The sequence below is a fragment of the Larus michahellis genome, chromosome 10, assembly GCF_964199755.1.
Source record: "Larus michahellis chromosome 10, bLarMic1.1, whole genome shotgun sequence".
In the NCBI taxonomy this organism is placed as follows: domain Eukaryota; kingdom Metazoa; phylum Chordata; class Aves; order Charadriiformes; family Laridae; genus Larus; species Larus michahellis.
This window is the reverse complement of record NC_133905.1, coordinates 25,152,112-25,171,812: the sequence shown is the minus strand read 5'-3', so window position 1 is coordinate 25,171,812 and position 19,701 is coordinate 25,152,112.

The following is a 19,701-nucleotide window of genomic DNA, read 5'->3' as shown; positions in this document are numbered from 1 at the left end:
TGCAGTGAAACCAGGAACCACGTGGAGAAGGCACCCACACTGAAAATGCCTGGAAGGAACATTGGGGCTTCTTCTCAGTGTCTCTGATGTCGGGTTTCACTGTCCCGGGAAAGTCTCTGCTAACACCCTGCAGAGCGCAGTGCCCAATATACAGAAACGTCTTGCGGTATCTCCTACAGGGAAAATACCAGGAGGAACTGTGGAGCTTGGACTCAGTGTCTCTGAGAATTGCTCTGATTATCCGTGTGACCTCTTTGCTAAGACTCTCCAGAGAGCCTTCCTCAAAACCAACACACATCTTGACATATCTCCCGCATTGATCGCAGTGTCTCCAGAAACGGCGTTCAAGGAGCCAGGAACTTTTCTGCCCACACTGTCCATTGAGTTGTCCTCAAAACCAATATACATCCTGCTATATCTCCCACATGGAAAATGCCAGGAGGGAAAAGTGGGGCTTATGTTTAGACTTTCTCGGAACTGCTTCAAATCAACTAGATATCTTTGTGCTGTAAATCTCCCAACAGACAAACGCAAAAGCAGCAAACATCTCGCTGTATGTCCCACATCCAAAGTGCCAAGAGAGTAATGTAGAGCTTGCTCTCCCTGTCTTTGAGTACTGTTTTCAGTGTCCCGGTTACCTCTTTGCTAACATTCTCTTCAGAGCTGCAGTGAAACCAGGAACCACGGGGAGAAGGCACCCACACTGAAAATGCCTGGAAGGAACATTGGGGCTTCTTCTCAGTGTCTCTGACATAGGGTTTCACTGTCCCGGGAAAGTCTCTGCTAACACCCTGCAGAGCGCAGTGCCCAATATACAGAAACGTCTTGCGGTATCTCCTACAGGGAAAGTGCCAAGAGGGAATTCTCGATCTTGTTCTCAGTGTCTCTGAGAATTGCTCTGATTATCCGTGTGACCTCTTTGCTAAGACTCTCCAGAGAGTCTTCCTCAAAACCAACACACATCTTGACATATCTCCCACATTGATCGCAGTGTCTCCAGAAACGGCATTCAAGGAGCCAGGAACTTTTCTGCCCACACTGTCCATTGAGTTGTCCTCAAAACCAATATACATCCTGCTATATCTCCCACATGGAAAATGCCAGGAGGGAAAAGTGGGGATTATGTTTAGACTTTCTCGGAACTGCTTCAAATCAACAAGATATCTTTGTGCTGTAAATCTCCCAACAGCCAAAGGCAAAAGCAGCAAACATCTCGCTGTATGTCCCACATCCAAAGTGCCAAGAGAGTAATGTAGAGCTTGCTCTCCCTGTCTTTGAGTACAGTTTTCAGTGTCCCGGTTACCTCTTTGCTAACATTCTCTTCAGAGCTGCAGTGAAACCAGGAACCACGTGGAGAAGGCACCCACACTGAAAATGACTGGAAGGAACATTGGGGCTTCTTCTCAGTGTCTCTGACATAGGGTTTCACTGTCCCGGGAAAGTCTCTGCTAACACCCTGCAGAGCGCAGTGCCCAATATACAGAAACGTCTTGCAGTATCTCCTACAGGGAAAGTGCCAGGAGGAATTGTGGAGCTTGGTCTCAGTGTCTCTGAGAATTGCTCTGATTATCTGTGTGACCTCTTTGCTAAGACTCTCCAGAGAGCCTTCCTCAAAACCAACACACATCTTGACATATCTCCCACATTGATCGCAGTGTCTCCAGAAACGGCATTCAAGGAGCCAGGAACTTTTCTGCCTACACTGTCCATTGAGTTGTCCTCAAAACCAATATACATCCTGCTATATCTCCCACATGGAAAATGCCAGGAGGGAAAAGTGGGGCTTATGTTTAGACTTTCTCGGAACTGCTTCAAATCAACTAGATATCTTTGTGCTGTAAATCTCCCAACAGACAAACGCAAAAGCAGCAAACATCTCGCTGTATGTCCCACATCCAAAGTGCCAAGAGAGTAATGTAGAGCTTGCTCTCCCTGTCTTTGAGTACAGTTTTCAGTGTCCCGGTTACCTCTTTGCTAACATTCTCTTCAGAGCTGCAGTGAAACCAGGAACCACGTGGAGAAGGCACCCACACTGAAAATGCCTGGAAGGAACATTGGGGCTTCTTCTCAGTGTCTCTGATGTCGGGTTTCACTGTCCCGGGAAAGTCTCTGCTAACACCCTGCAGAGCGCAGTGCCCAATATACAGAAACGTCTTGCGGTATCTCCTACAGGGAAAATACCAGGAGGAACCGTGGAGCTTGGACTCAGTGTCTCTGAGAATTGCTCTGATTATCCGTGTGACCTCTTTGCTAAGACTCTCCAGAGAGCCTTCCTCAAAACCAACACACATCTTGACATATCTCCCACATTGATCGCAGTGTCTCCAGAAATGGCATTCAAGGAGCCAGGAACTTTTCTGCCCACACTGTCCATTGAGTTGTCCTCAAAACCAATATACATCCTGCTATATCTCCCACATGGAAAATGCCAGGAGGGAAAAGTGGGGCTTATGTTTAGACTTTCTCGGAACTGCTTCAAATCAACTAGATATCTTTGTGCTGTAAATCTCCCAACAGCCAAAGGCAAAAGCAGCAAACATCTCGCTGTATGTCCCACATCCAAAGTGCCAAGAGAGTAATGTAGAGCTTGCTCTCCCTGTCTTTGAGTACAGTTTTCAGTGTCCCGGTTACCTCTTTGCTAACATTCTCTTCAGAGCTGCAGTGAAACCAGGAACCACGGGGAGAAGGCACCCACACTGAAAATGTCTGGAAGGAACATTGGGGCTTCTTCTCAGTGTCTCTGACATAGGGTTTCACTGTCCCGGGAAAGTCTCTGCTAACACCCTGCAGAGCGCAGTGCCCAATATACAGAAACGTCTTGCGGTATCTCCTACAGGGAAAGTGCCAAGAGGGAATTCTCGATCTTGTTCTCAGTGTCTCTGAGAATTGCTCTGATTATCCGTGTGACCTCTTTGCTAAGACTCTCCAGAGAGCCTTCCTCAAAACCAACACACATCTTGACATATCTCCCACATTGATCGCAGTGTCTCCAGAAACGGCATTCAAGGAGCCAGGAACTTTTCTGCCCACACTGTCCATTGAGTTGTCCTCAAAACCAATATACATCCTGCTATATCTCCCACATGGAAAATGCCAGGAGGCAAAAGTGGGGATTATGTTTAGACTTTCTCGGAACTGCTTCAAATCAACAAGATATCTTTGTGCTGTAAATCTCCCAACAGACAAACGCAAAAGCAGCAAACATCTCCCTGTATGTCCCACATCCAAAGTGCCAAGACAGTAATGTAGAGCTTGCTCTCCCTGTCTTTGAGTACAGTTTTCAGTGTCCCGGTTACCTCTTTGCTAACATTCTCTTCAGAGCTGCAGTGAAACCAGGAACCACGTGGAGAAGGCACCCACACTGAAAATGACTGGAAGGAACATTGGGGCTTCTTCTCAGTGTCTCTGATGTCGGGTTTCACTGTCCCGGGAAAGTCTCTGCTAACACCCTGCAGAGCGCAGTGCCCAATATACAGAAACGTCTTGCGGTATCTCCTACAGGGAAAGTGCCAGGAGGAATTGTGGAGCTTGGTCTCAGTGTCTCTGAGAATTGCTCTGATTATCCGTGTGACCTCTTTGCTAAGACTCTCCAGAGAGCCTTCCTCAAAACCAACACACATCTTGACATATCTCCCGCATTGATCGCAGTGTCTCCAGAAACGGCGTTCAAGGAGCCAGGAACTTTTCTGCCCACACTGTCCATTGAGTTGTCCTCAAAACCAATATACATCCTGCTATATCTCCCACATGGAAAATGCCAGGAGGGAAAAGTGGGGCTTATGTTTAGACTTTCTCGGAACTGCTTCAAATCAACTAGATATCTTTGTGCTGTAAATCTCCCAACAGACAAACGCAAAAGCAGCAAACATCTCGCTGTATGTCCCACATCCAAAGTGCCAAGAGAGTAATGTAGAGCTTGCTCTCCCTGTCTTTGAGTACAGTTTTCAGTGTCCCGGTTACCTCTTTGCTAACATTCTCTTCAGAGCTGCAGTGAAACCAGGAACCACGTGGAGAAGGCACCCTCACTGAAAATGCCTGGAAGGAACATTGGGGCTTCTTCTCAGTGTCTCTGATGTCGGGTTTCACTGTCCCGGGAAAGTCTCTGCTAACACCCTGCAGAGCGCAGTGCCCAATATACAGAAACGTCTTGCGGTATCTCCTACAGGGAAAATACCAGGAGGAATTGTGGAGCTTGGACTCAGTGTCTCTGAGAATTGCTCTGATTATCCGTGTGACCTCTTTGCTAAGACTCTCCAGAGAGCCTTCCTCAAAACCAACACACATCTTGACATATCTCCCACATTGATCGCAGTGTCTCCAGAAATGGCATTCAAGGAGCCAGGAACTTTTCTGCCCACACTGTCCATTGAGTTTTCCTCAAAACCAATATACATCCTGCTATATCTCCCACATGGAAAATGCCAGGAGGGAAAAGTGGGGCTTATGTTTAGACTTTCTCGGAACTGCTTCAAATCAACTAGATATCTTTGTGCTGTAAATCTCCCAACAGCCAAAGGCAAAAGCAGCAAACATCTCGCTGTATGTCCCACATCCAAAGTGCCAAGAGAGTAATGTAGAGCTTGCTCTCCCTGTCTTTGAGTACAGTTTTCAGTGTCCCGGTTACCTCTTTGCTAACATTCTCTTCAGAGCTGCAGTGAAACCAGGAACCACGTGGAGAAGGCACCCACACTGAAAATGTCTGGAAGGTACATTGGGGCTTCTTCTCAGTGTCTCTGACATAGGGTTTCACTGTCCCGGGAAAGTCTCTGCTAACACCCTGCAGAGCGCAGTGCCCAATATACAGAAACGTCTTGCGGTATCTCCTACAGGGAAAGTGCCAAGAGGGAATTCTCGATCTTGTTCTCAGTGTCTCTGAGAATTGCTCTGATTATCCGTGTGACCTCTTTGCTAAGACTCTCCAGAGAGCCTTCCTCAAAACCAACACACATCTTGACATATCTCCCGCATTGATCGCAGTGTCTCCAGAAACGGCGTTCAAGGAGCCAGGAACTTTTCTGCCCACACTGTCCATTGAGTTGTCCTCAAAACCAATATACATCCTGCTATATCTCCCACATGGAAAATGCCAGGAGGGAAAAGTGGGGCTTATGTTTAGACTTTCTCGGAACTGCTTCAAATCAACTAGATATCTTTGTGCTGTAAATCTCCCAAATGCCAAACGCAAAAGCAGCAAACATCTCGCTGTATGTCCCACATCCAAAGTGCCAAGAGAGTAATGTAGAGCTTGCTCTCCCTGTCTTTGAGTACTGTTTTCAGTGTCCCGGTTACCTCTTTGCTAACATTCTCTTCAGAGCTGCAGTGAAACCAGGAACCACGGGGAGAAGGCACCCACACTGAAAATGACTGGAAGGAACATTGGGGCTTCTTCTCAGTGTCTCTGACATAGGGTTTCACTGTCCCGGGAAAGTCTCTGCTAACACCCTGCAGAGCGCAGTGCCCAATATACAGAAACGTCTTGCGGTATCTCCTACAGGGAAAGTGCCAGGAGGAATTGTGGAGCTAGTTCTCAGTGTCTCTGAGAATTGCTCTGATTATCCGTGTGACCTCTTTGCTAAGACTCTCCAGAGAGCCGTCCTCAAAACCAACACACATCTTGACATATCTCCCGCATTGATCGCAGTGTCTCCAGAAACGGCGTTCAAGGAGCCAGGAACTTTTCTGCCCACACTGTCCATTGAGTTTTCCTCAAAACCAATATACATCCTGCTATATCTCCCACATGGAAAATGCCAGGAGGGAAAAGTGGGGCTTATGTTTAGACTTTCTCGGAACTGCTTCAAATCAACTAGATATCTTTGTGCTGTAAATCTCCCAACAGACAAACGCAAAAGCAGCAAACATCTCGCTGTATGTCCCACATCCAAAGTGCCAAGAGAGTAATGTAGAGCTTGCTCTCCCTGTCTTTGAGTACAGTTTTCAGTGTCCCGGTTACCTCTTTGCTAACATTCTCTTCAGAGCTGCAGTGAAACCAGGAACCACGTGGAGAAGGCACCCACACTGAAAATGTCTGGAAGGTACATTGGGGCTTCTTCTCAGTGTCTCTGACATAGGGTTTCACTGTCCCGGGAAAGTCTCTGCTAACACCCTGCAGAGCGCAGTGCCCAATATACAGAAACGTCTTGCGGTATCTCCTACAGGGAAAGTGCCAAGAGGGAATTCTCGATCTTGTTCTCAGTGTCTCTGAGAATTGCTCTGATTATCCGTGTGACCTCTTTGCTAAGACTCTCCAGAGAGCCTTCCTCAAAACCAACACACATCTTGACATATCTCCCACATTGATCGCAGTGTCTCCAGAAACGGCATTCAAGGAGCCAGGAACTTTTCTGCCCACACTGTCCATTGAGTTGTCCTCAAAACCAATATACATCCTGCTATATCTCCCACATGGAAAATGCCAGGAGGCAAAAGTGGGGATTATGTTTAGACTTTCTCGGAACTGCTTCAAATCAACTAGATATCTTTGTGCTGTAAATCTCCCAACAGACAAACGCAAAAGCAGCAAACATCTCGCTGTATGTCCCACATCCAAAGTGCCAAGAGAGTAATGTAGAGCTTGCTCTCCCTGTCTTTGAGTACAGTTTTCAGTGTCCCGGTTACCTCTTTGCTAACATTCTCTTCAGAGCTGCAGTGAAACCAGGAACCACGTGGAGAAGGCACCCACACTGAAAATGCCTGGAAGGAACATTGGGGCTTCTTCTCAGTGTCTCTGATGTCCGGTTTCACTGTCCCGGGAAAGTCTCTGCTAACACCCTGCAGAGCGCAGTGCCCAATATACAGAAACGTCTTGCGGTATCTCCTACAGGGAAAGTGCCAGGAGGAATTGTGGAGCTTGGTCTCAGTGTCTCTGAGAATTGCTCTGATTATCCGTGTGACCTCTTTGCTAAGACTCTCCAGAGAGCCTTCCTCAAAACCAACACACATCTTGACATATCTCCCGCATTGATCGCAGTGTCTCCAGAAACGGCGTTCAAGGAGCCAGGAACTTTTCTGCCCACACTGTCCATTGAGTTGTCCTCAAAACCAATATACATCCTGCTATATCTCCCACATGGAAAATGCCAGGAGGGAAAAGTGGGGCTTATGTTTAGACTTTCTCGGAACTGCTTCAAATCAACTAGATATCTTTGTGCTGTAAATCTCCCAAATGCCAAACGCAAAAGCAGCAAACATCTCGCTGTATGTCCCACATCCAAAGTGCCAAGAGAGTAATGTAGAGCTTGCTCTCCCTGTCTTTGAGTACTGTTTTCAGTGTCCCGGTTACCTCTTTGCTAACATTCTCTTCAGAGCTGCAGTGAAACCAGGAACCACGGGGAGAAGGCACCCACACTGAAAATGACTGGAAGGAACATTGGGGCTTCTTCTCAGTGTCTCTGACATAGGGTTTCACTGTCCCGGGAAAGTCTCTGCTAACACCCTGCAGAGCGCAGTGCCCAATATACAGAAACGTCTTGCGGTATCTCCTACAGGGAAAGTGCCAGGAGGAATTGTGGAGCTAGTTCTCAGTGTCTCTGAGAATTGCTCTGATTATCCGTGTGACCTCTTTGCTAAGACTCTCCAGAGAGCCGTCCTCAAAACCAACACACATCTTGACATATCTCCCGCATTGATCGCAGTGTCTCCAGAAACGGCGTTCAAGGAGCCAGGAACTTTTCTGCCCACACTGTCCATTGAGTTGTCCTCAAAACCAATATACATCCTGCTATATCTCCCACATGGAAAATGCCAGGAGGGAAAAGTGGGGCTTATGTTTAGACTTTCTCGGAACTGCTTCAAATCAACTAGATATCTTTGTGCTGTAAATCTCCCAACAGACAAACGCAAAAGCAGCAAACATCTCGCTGTATGTCCCACATCCAAAGTGCCAAGAGAGTAATGTAGAGCTTGCTCTCCCTGTCTTTGAGTACAGTTTTCAGTGTCCTGGTTACCTCTTTGCTAACATTCTCTTCAGAGCTGCAGTGAAACCAGGAACCACGTGGAGAAGGCACCCACACTGAAAATGCCTGGAAGGAACATTGGGGCTTCTTCTCAGTGTCTCTGACATAGGGTTTCACTGTCCCGGGAAAGTCTCTGCTAACACCCTGCAGAGCGCAGTGCCCAATATACAGAAACGTCTTGCGGTATCTCCTACAGGGAAAGTGCCAAGAGGGAATTCTCGATCTTGTTCTCAGTGTCTCTGAGAATTGCTCTGATTATCCGTGTGACCTCTTTGCTAAGACTCTCCAGAGAGCCTTCCTCAAAACCAACACACATCTTGACATATCTCCCGCATTGATCGCAGTGTCTCCAGAAACGGCATTCAAGGAGCCAGGAACTTTTCTGCCTACACTGTCCATTGAGTTGTCCTCAAAACCAATATACATCCTGCTATATCTCCCACATGGAAAATGCCAGGAGGGAAAAGTGGGGATTATGTTTAGACTTTCTCGGAACTGCTTCAAATCAACTAGATATCTTTGTGCTGTAAATCTCCCAACAGACAAACGCAAAAGCAGCAAACATCTCGCTGTATGTCCCACATCCAAAGTGCCAAGAGAGTAATGTAGAGCTTGCTCTCCCTGTCTTTGAGTACAGTTTTCAGTGTCCCGGTTACCTCTTTGCTAACATTCTCTTCAGAGCTGCAGTGAAACCAGGAACCACGTGGAGAAGGCACCCACACTGAAAATGACTGGAAGGAACATTGGGGCTTCTTCTCAGTGTCTCTGACATAGGGTTTCACTGTCCCGGGAAAGTCTCTGCTAACACCCTGCAGAGCGCAGTGCCCAATATACAGAAACGTCTTGCGGTATCTCCTACAGGGAAAGTGCCAAGAGGGAATTCTCGATTTTGTTCTCAGTGTCTCTGAGAATTGCTCTGATTATCCGTGTGACCTCTTTGCTAAGACTCTCCAGAGAGCCTTCCTCAAAACCAACACACATCTTGACATATCTCCCGCATTGATCGCAGTGTCTCCAGAAACGGCATTCAAGGAGCCAGGAACTTTTCTGCCCACACTGTCCATTGAGTTGTCCTCAAAACCAATATACATCCTGCTATATCTCCCACATGGAAAATGCCAGGAGGCAAAAGTGGGGATTATGTTTAGACTTTCTCGGAACTGCTTCAAATCAACTAGATATCTTTGTGCTGTAAATCTCCCAACAGCCAAAGGCAAAAGCAGCAAACATCTCGCTGTATGTCCCACATCCAAAGTGCCAAGAGAGTAATGTAGAGCTTGCTCTCCCTGTCTTTGAGTACAGTTTTCAGTGTCCCGGTTACCTCTTTGCTAACATTCTCTTCAGAGCTGCAGTGAATCCAGGAACCACGTGGAGAAGGCACCCACACTGAAAATGCCTGGAAGGAACATTGGGGCTTCTTCTCAGTGTCTCTGACATAGGGTTTCACTGTCCCGGGAAAGTCTCTGCTAACACCCTGCAGAGCGCAGTGCCCAATATACAGAAACGTCTTGCGGTATCTCCTACAGGGAAAGTGCCAAGAGGGAATTCTCGATCTTGTTCTCAGTGTCTCTGAGAATTGCTCTGATTATCCGTGTGACCTCTTTGCTAAGACTCTCCAGAGAGCCTTCCTCAAAACCAACACACATCTTGACATATCTCCCGCATTGATCGCAGTGTCTCCAGAAACGGCATTCAAGGAGCCAGGAACTTTTCTGCCCACACTGTCCATTGAGTTGTCCTCAAAACCAATATACATCCTGCTATATCTCCCACATGGAAAATGCCAGGAGGCAAAAGTGGGGATTATGTTTAGACTTTCTCGGAACTGCTTCAAATCAACTAGATATCTTTGTGCTGTAAATCTCCCAACAGACAAACGCAAAAGCAGCAAACATCTCGCTGTATGTCCCACATCCAAAGTGCCAAGAGAGTAATGTAGAGCTTGCTCTCCCTGTCTTTGAGTACAGTTTTCAGTGTCCTGGTTACCTCTTTGCTAACATTCTCTTCAGAGCTGCAGTGAAACCAGGAACCACGTGGAGAAGGCACCCACACTGAAAATGACTGGAAGGAACATTGGGGCTTCTTCTCAGTGTCTCTGACATAGGGTTTCACTGTCCCGGGAAAGTCTCTGCTAACACCCTGCAGAGCGCAGTGCCCAATATACAGAAACGTCTTGCGGTATCTCCTACAGGGAAAGTGCCAAGAGGGAATTCTCGATCTTGTTCTCAGTGTCTCTGAGAATTGCTCTGATTATCCGTGTGACCTCTTTGCTAAGACTCTCCAGAGAGCCTTCCTCAAAACCAACACACATCTTGACATATCTCCCACATTGATCGCAGTGTCTCCAGAAACGGCATTCAAGGAGCCAGGAACTTTTCTGCCCACACTGTCCATTGAGTTGTCCTCAAAACCAATATACATCCTGCTATATCTCCCACATGGAAAATGCCAGGAGGCAAAAGTGGGGCTTATGTTTAGACTTTCTCGGAACTGCTTCAAATCAACTAGATATCTTTGTGCTGTAAATCTCCCAACAGCCAAAGGCAAAAGCAGCAAACATCTCGCTGTATGTCCCACATCCAAAGTGCCAAGAGAGTAATGTAGAGCTTGCTCTCCCTGTCTTTGAGTACAGTTTTCAGTGTCCCGGTTACCTCTTTGCTAACATTCTCTTCAGAGCTGCAGTGAAACCAGGAACCACGTGGAGAAGGCACCCACACTGAAAATGCCTGGAAGGAACATTGGGTCTTCTTCTCAGTGTCTCTGATGTCGGGTTTCACTGTCCCGGGAAAGTCTCTGCTAACACCCTGCAGAGCGCAGTGCCCAATATACAGAAACGTCTTGCGGTATCTCCTACAGGGAAAGTGCCAGGAGGAATTGTGGAGCTTGGTCTCAGTGTCTCTGAGAATTGCTCTGATTATCCGTGTGACCTCTTTGCTAAGACTCTCCAGAGAGCCTTCCTCAAAGCCAACACACATCTTGACATATCTCCCGCATTGATCGCAGTGTCTCCAGAAACGGCGTTCAAGGAGCCAGGAACTTTTCTGCCCACACTGTCCATTGAGTTGTCCTCAAAACCAATATACATCCTGCTATATCTCCCACATGGAAAATGCCAGGAGGCAAAAGTGGGGCTTATGTTTAGACTTTCTCGGAACTGCTTCAAATCAACTAGATATCTTTGTGCTGTAAATCTCCCAACAGACAAACGCAAAAGCAGCAAACATCTCGCTGTATGTCCCACATCCAAAGTGCCAAGAGAGTAATGTAGAGCTTGCTCTCCCTGTCTTTGAGTACAGTTTTCAGTGTCCTGGTTACCTCTTTGCTAACATTCTCTTCAGAGCTGCAGTGAAACCAGGAACCACGTGGAGAAGGCACCCACACTGAAAATGCCTGGAAGGAACATTGGGGCTTCTTCTCAGTGTCTCTGACATAGGGTTTCACTGTCCCGGGAAAGTCTCTGCTAACACCCTGCAGAGCGCAGTGCCCAATATACAGAAACGTCTTGCGGTATCTCCTACAGGGAAAATACCAGGAGGAATTGTGGAGCTTGGACTCAGTGTCTCTGAGAATTGCTCTGATTATCCGTGTGACCTCTTTGCTAAGACTCTCCAGAGAGCCTTCCTCAAAACCAACACACATCTTGACATATCTCCCACATTGATCGCAGTGTCTCCAGAAATGGCATTCAAGGAGCCAGGAACTTTTCTGCCCACACTGTCCATTGAGTTGTCCTCAAAACCAATATACATCCTGCTATATCTCCCACATGGAAAATGCCAGGAGGGAAAAGTGGGGCTTATGTTTAGACTTTCTCGGAACTGCTTCAAATCAACTAGATATCTTTGTGCTGTAAATCTCCCAACAGCCAAACGCAAAAGCAGCAAACATCTCGCTGTATGTCCCACATCCAAAGTGCCAAGAGAGTAATGTAGAGCTTGCTCTCCCTGTCTTTGAGTACAGTTTTCAGTGTCCCGGTTACCTCTTTGCTAACATTCTCTTCAGAGCTGCAGTGAAACCAGGAACCACGTGGAGAAGGCACCCACACTGAAAATGTCTGGAAGGTACATTGGGGCTTCTTCTCAGTGTCTCTGACATAGGGTTTCACTGTCCCGGGAAAGTCTCTGCTAACACCCTGCAGAGCGCAGTGCCCAATATACAGAAACGTCTTGCGGTATCTCCTACAGGGAAAGTGCCAAGAGGGAATTCTCGATCTTGTTCTCAGTGTCTCTGAGAATTGCTCTGATTATCCGTGTGACCTCTTTGCTAAGACTCTCCAGAGAGCCTTCCTCAAAACCAACACACATCTTGACATATCTCCCTCATTGATCGCAGTGTCTCCAGAAACGGCATTCAAGGAGCCAGGAACTTTTCTGCCCACACTGTCCATTGAGTTGTCCTCAAAACCAATATACATCCTGCTATATCTCCCACATGGAAAATGCCAGGAGGCAAAAGTGGGGATTATGTTTAGACTTTCTCGGAACTGCTTCAAATCAACTAGATATCTTTGTGCTGTAAATCTCCCAACAGACAAACGCAAAAGCAGCAAACATCTCGCTGTATGTCCCACATCCAAAGTGCCAAGAGAGTAATGTAGAGCTTGCTCTCCCTGTCTTTGAGTACAGTTTTCAGTGTCCCGGTTACCTCTTTGCTAACATTCTCTTCAGAGCTGCAGTGAAACCAGGAACCACGTGGAGAAGGCACCCACACTGAAAATGCCTGGAAGGAACATTGGGGCTTCTTCTCAGTGTCTCTGATGTCCGGTTTCACTGTCCCGGGAAAGTCTCTGCTAACACCCTGCAGAGCGCAGTGCCCAATATACAGAAACGTCTTGCGGTATCTCCTACAGGGAAAGTGCCAGGAGGAATTGTGGAGCTTGGTCTCAGTGTCTCTGAGAATTGCTCTGATTATCCGTGTGACCTCTTTGCTAAGACTCTCCAGAGAGCCTTCCTCAAAACCAACACACATCTTGACATATCTCCCGCATTGATCGCAGTGTCTCCAGAAACGGCGTTCAAGGAGCCAGGAACTTTTCTGCCCACACTGTCCATTGAGTTGTCCTCAAAACCAATATACATCCTGCTATATCTCCCACATGGAAAATGCCAGGAGGGAAAAGTGGGGCTTATGTTTAGACTTTCTCGGAACTGCTTCAAATCAACTAGATATCTTTGTGCTGTAAATCTCCCAAATGCCAAACGCAAAAGCAGCAAACATCTCGCTGTATGTCCCACATCCAAAGTGCCAAGAGAGTAATGTAGAGCTTGCTCTCCCTGTCTTTGAGTACAGTTTTCAGTGTCCCGGTTACCTCTTTGCTAACATTCTCTTCAGAGCTGCAGTGAAACCAGGAACCACGGGGAGAAGGCACCCACACTGAAAATGCCTGGAAGGAACATTGGGGCTTCTTCTCAGTGTCTCTGACATAGGGTTTCACTGTCCCGGGAAAGTCTCTGCTAACACCCTGCAGAGCGCAGTGCCCAATATACAGAAACGTCTTGCGGTATCTCCTACAGGGAAAGTGCCAAGAGGGAATTCTCGATCTTGTTCTCAGTGTCTCTGAGAATTGCTCTGATTATCCGTGTGACCTCTTTGCTAAGACTCTCCAGAGAGCCTTCCTCAAAACCAACACACATCTTGACATATCTCCCGCATTGATCGAAGTGTCTCCAGAAACGGCATTCAAGGAGCCAGGAACTTTTCTGCCTACACTGTCCATTGAGTTGTCCTCAAAACCAATATACATCCTGCTATATCTCCCACATGGAAAATGCCAGGAGGGAAAAGTGGGGATTATGTTTAGACTTTCTCGGAACTGCTTCAAATCAACTAGATATCTTTGTGCTGTAAATCTCCCAACAGACAAACGCAAAAGCAGCAAACATCTCGCTGTATGTCCCACATCCAAAGTGCCAAGAGAGTAATGTAGAGCTTGCTCTCCCTGTCTTTGAGTACAGTTTTCAGTGTCCCGGTTACCTCTTTGCTAACATTCTCTTCAGAGCTGCAGTGAAACCAGGAACCACGTGGAGAAGGCACCCACACTGAAAATGACTGGAAGGAACATTGGGGCTTCTTCTCAGTGTCTCTGATGTCGGGTTTCACTGTCCCGGGAAAGTCTCTGCTAACACCCTGCAGAGCGCAGTGCCCAATATACAGAAACGTCTTGCGGTATCTCCTACAGGGAAAGTGCCAAGAGGGAATTCTCGATTTTGTTCTCAGTGTCTCTGAGAATTGCTCTGATTATCCGTGTGACCTCTTTGCTAAGACTCTCCAGAGAGCCTTCCTCAAAACCAACACACATCTTGACATATCTCCCGCATTGATCGCAGTGTCTCCAGAAACGGCATTCAAGGAGCCAGGAACTTTTCTGCCCACACTGTCCATTGAGTTGTCCTCAAAACCAATATACATCCTGCTATATCTCCCACATGGAAAATGCCAGGAGGCAAAAGTGGGGATTATGTTTAGACTTTCTCGGAACTGCTTCAAATCAACTAGATATCTTTGTGCTGTAAATCTCCCAACAGCCAAAGGCAAAAGCAGCAAACATCTCGCTGTATGTCCCACATCCAAAGTGCCAAGAGAGTAATGTAGAGCTTGCTCTCCCTGTCTTTGAGTACAGTTTTCAGTGTCCCGGTTACCTCTTTGCTAACATTCTCTTCAGAGCTGCAGTGAAACCAGGAACCACGTGGAGAAGGCACCCACACTGAAAATGCCTGGAAGGAACATTGGGGCTTCTTCTCAGTGTCTCTGACATAGGGTTTCACTGTCCCGGGAAAGTCTCTGCTAACACCCTGCAGAGCGCAGTGCCCAATATACAGAAACGTCTTGCGGTATCTCCTACAGGGAAAGTGCCAAGAGGGAATTCTCGATCTTGTTCTCAGTGTCTCTGAGAATTGCTCTGATTATCCGTGTGACCTCTTTGCTAAGACTCTCCAGAGAGCCTTCCTCAAAACCAACACACATCTTGACATATCTCCCGCATTGATCGCAGTGTCTCCAGAAACGGCATTCAAGGAGCCAGGAACTTTTCTGCCCACACTGTCCATTGAGTTGTCCTCAAAACCAATATACATCCTGCTATATCTCCCACATGGAAAATGCCAGGAGGGAAAAGTGGGGCTTATGTTTAGACTTTCTCGGAACTGCTTCAAATCAACTAGATATCTTTGTGCTGTAAATCTCCCAAATGCCAAACGCAAAAGCAGCAAACATCTCGCTGTATGTCCCACATCCAAAGTGCCAAGAGAGTAATGTAGAGCTTGCTCTCCCTGTCTTTGAGTACAGTTTTCAGTGTCCTGGTTACCTCTTTGCTAACATTCTCTTCAGAGCTGCAGTGAAACCAGGAACCACGTGGAGAAGGCACCCACACTGAAAATGCCTGGAAGGAACATTGGGGCTTCTTCTCAGTGTCTCTGACATAGGGTTTCACTGTCCCGGGAAAGTCTCTGCTAACACCCTGCAGAGCGCAGTGCCCAATATACAGAAACGTCTTGCGGTATCTCCTACAGGGAAAGTGCCAAGAGGGAATTCTCGATCTTGTTCTCAGTGTCTCTGAGAATTGCTCTGATTATCCGTGTGACCTCTTTGCTAAGACTCTCCAGAGAGCCTTCCTCAAAACCAACACACATCTTGACATATCTCCCACATTGATCGCAGTGTCTCCAGAAACGGCATTCAAGGAGCCAGGAACTTTTCTGCCCACACTGTCCATTGAGTTGTCCTCAAAACCAATATACATCCTGCTATATCTCCCACATGGAAAATGCCAGGAGGGAAAAGTGGGGCTTATGTTTAGACTTTCTCGGAACTGCTTCAAATCAACTAGATATCTTTGTGCTGTAAATCTCCCAACAGCCAAACGCAAAAGCAGCAAACATCTCGCTGTATGTCCCACATCCAAAGTGCCAAGAGAGTAATGTAGAGCTTGCTCTCCCTGTCTTTGAGTACAGTTTTCAGTGTCCCGGTTACCTCTTTGCTAACATTCTCTTCAGAGCTGCAGTGAAACCAGGAACCACGTGGAGAAGGCACCCACACTGAAAATGACTGGAAGGAACATTGGGGCTTCTTCTCAGTGTCTCTGATGTCGGGTTTCACTGTCCCGGGAAAGTCTCTGCTAACACCCTGCAGAGCGCAGTGCCCAATATACAGAAACGTCTTGCGGTATCTCCTACAGGGAAAGTGCCAGGAGGAATTGTGGAGCTTGGTCTCAGTGTCTCTGAGAATTGCTCTGATTATCCGTGTGACCTCTTTGCTAAGACTCTCCAGAGAGCCTTCCTCAAAGCCAACACACATCTTGACATATCTCCCGCATTGATCGCAGTGTCTCCAGAAACGGCGTTCAAGGAGCCAGGAACTTTTCTGCCCACACTGTCCATTGAGTTGTCCTCAAAACCAATATACATCCTGCTATATCTCCCACATGGAAAATGCCAGGAGGCAAAAGTGGGGATTATGTTTAGACTTTCTCGGAACTGCTTCAAATCAACTAGATATCTTTGTGCTGTAAATCTCCCAACAGACAAACGCAAAAGCAGCAAACATCTCGCTGTATGTCCCACATCCAAAGTGCCAAGAGAGTAATGTAGAGCTTGCTCTCCCTGTCTTTGAGTACAGTTTTCAGTGTCCTGGTTACCTCTTTGCTAACATTCTCTTCAGAGCTGCAGTGAAACCAGGAACCACGTGGAGAAGGCACCCACACTGAAAATGCCTGGAAGGAACATTGGGGCTTCTTCTCAGTGTCTCTGACATAGGGTTTCACTGTCCCGGGAAAGTCTCTGCTAACACCCTGCAGAGCGCAGTGCCCAATATACAGAAACGTCTTGCGGTATCTCCTACAGGGAAAGTGCCAAGAGGGAATTCTCGATCTTGTTCTCAGTGTCTCTGAGAATTGCTCTGATTATCCGTGTGACCTCTTTGCTAAGACTCTCCAGAGAGCCTTCCTCAAAACCAACACACATCTTGACATATCTCCCACATTGATCGCAGTGTCTCCAGAAACGGCATTCAAGGAGCCAGGAACTTTTCTGCCCACACTGTCCATTGAGTTGTCCTCAAAACCAATATACATCCTGCTATATCTCCCACATGGAAAATGCCAGGAGGCAAAAGTGGGGATTATGTTTAGACTTTCTCGGAACTGCTTCAAATCAACTAGATATCTTTGTGCAGTAAATCTCCCAACAGACAAAGGCAAAAGCAGCAAACATCTCGCTGTATGTCCCACATCCAAAGTGCCAAGAGAGTAATGTAGAGCTTGCTCTCCCTGTCTGTGAGTACAGTTTTCAGTGTCCCGGTTACCTCTTTGCTAACATTCTCTTCAGAGCTGCAGTGAAACCAGGAACCACGTGGAGAAGGCACCCACACTGAAAATGCCTGGAAGGAACATTGGGGCTTCTTCTCAGTGTCTCTGATGTCGGGTTTCACTGTCCCGGGAAAGTCTCTGCTAACACCCTGCAGAGCGCAGTGCCCAATATACAGAAACGTCTTGCGGTATCTCCTACAGGGAAAGTGCCAGGAGGAATTGTGGAGCTTGGTCTCAGTGTCTCTGAGAATTGCTCTGATTATCCGTGTGACCTCTTTGCTAAGACTCTCCAGAGAGCCTTCCTCAAAACCAACACACATCTTGACATATCTCCCACATTGATCGCAGTGTCTCCAGAAACGGCATTCAAGGAGCCAGGAACTTTTCTGCCCACACTGTCCATTGAGTTGTCCTCAAAACCAATATACATCCTGCTATATCTCCCACATGGAATTTGCCAGGAGGGAAAAGTGGGGATTATGTTTAGACTTTCTCGGAACTGCTTCAAATCAACTAGATATCTTTGTGCTGTAAATCTCCCAACAGACAAACGCAAAAGCAGCAAACATCTCGCTGTATGTCCCACATCCAAAGTGCCAAGAGAGTAATGTAGAGCTTGCTCTCCCTGTCTTTGAGTACAGTTTTCAGTGTCCCGGTTACCTCTTTGCTAACATTCTCTTCAGAGCTGCAGTGAAACCAGGAACCACGTGGAGAAGGCACCCACACTGAAAATGACTGGAAGGAACATTGGGGCTTCTTCTCAGTGTCTCTGACATAGGGTTTCACTGTCCCGGGAAAGTCTCTGCTAACACCCTGCAGAGCGCAGTGCCCAATATACAGAAACGTCTTGCGGTATCTCCTACAGGGAAAGTGCCAAGAGGGAATTCTCGATCTTGTTCTCAGTGTCTCTGAGAATTGCTCTGATTATCCGTGTGACCTCTTTGCTAAGACTCTCCAGAGAGCCTTCCTCAAAACCAACACACATCTTGACATATCTCCCGCATTGATCGCAGTGTCTCCAGAAACGGCATTCAAGGAGCCAGGAACTTTTCTGCCCACACTGTCCATTGAGTTGTCCTCAAAACCAATATACATCCTGCTATATCTCCCACATGGAAAATGCCAGGAGGCAAAAGTGGGGATTATGTTTAGACTTTCTCGGAACTGCTTCAAATCAACTAGATATCTTTGTGCTGTAAATCTCCCAACAGCCAAAGGCAAAAGCAGCAAACATCTCGCTGTATGTCCCACATCCAAAGTGCCAAGAGAGTAATGTAGAGCTTGCTCTCCCTGTCTTTGAGTACAGTTTTCAGTGTCCCGGTTACCTCTTTGCTAACATTCTCTTCAGAGCTGCAGTGAAACCAGGAACCACGTGGAGAAGGCACCCACACTGAAAATGACTGGAAGGAACATTGGGGCTTCTTCTCAGTGTCTCTGACATAGGGTTTCACTGTCCCGGGAAAGTCTCTGCTAACACCCTGCAGAGCGCAGTGCCCAATATACAGAAACGTCTTGCGGTATCTCCTACAGGGAAAGTGCCAAGAGGGAATTCTCGATCTTGTTCTCAGTGTCTCTGAGAATTGCTCTGATTATCCGTGTGACCTCTTTGCTAAGACTCTCCAGAGAGCCTTCCTCAAAACCAACACACATCTTGACATATCTCCCACATTGATCGCAGTGTCTCCAGAAACGGCATTCAAGGAGCCAGGAACTTTTCTGCCCACACTGTCCATTGAGTTGTCCTCAAAACCAATATACATCCTGCTATATCTCCCACATGGAAAATGCCAGGAGGCAAAAGTGGGGATTATGTTTAGACTTTCTCGGAACTGCTTCAAATCAACTAGATATCTTTGTGCTGTAAATCTCCCAACAGCCAAAGGCAAAAGCAGCAAACATCTCGCTGTATGTCCCACATCCAAAGTGCCAAGAGAGTAATGTAGAGCTTGCTCTCCCTGTCTTTGAGTACAGTTTTCAGTGTCCCGGTTACCTCTTTGCTAACATTCTCTTCAGAGCTGCAGTGAAACCAGGAACCACGTGGAGAAGGCACCCACACTGAAAATGCCTGGAAGGAACATTGGGGCTTCTTCTCACTGTCTCTGACATAGGGTTTCACTGTCCCGGGAAAGTCTCTGCTAACACCCTGCAGAGCGCAGTGCCCAATATACAGAAACGTCTTGCGGTATCTCCTACAGGGAAAGTGCCAAGAGGGAATTCTCGATCTTGTTCTCAGTGTCTCTGAGAATTGCTCTGATTATCCGTGTGACCTCTTTGCTAAGACTCTCCAGAGAGCCTTCCTCAAAACCAACACACATCTTGACATATCTCCCGCATTGATCGCAGTGTCTCCAGAAACGGCGTTCAAGGAGCCAGGAACTTTTCTGCCCACACTGTCCATTGAGTTGTCCTCAAAACCAATATACATCCTGCTATATCTCCCACATG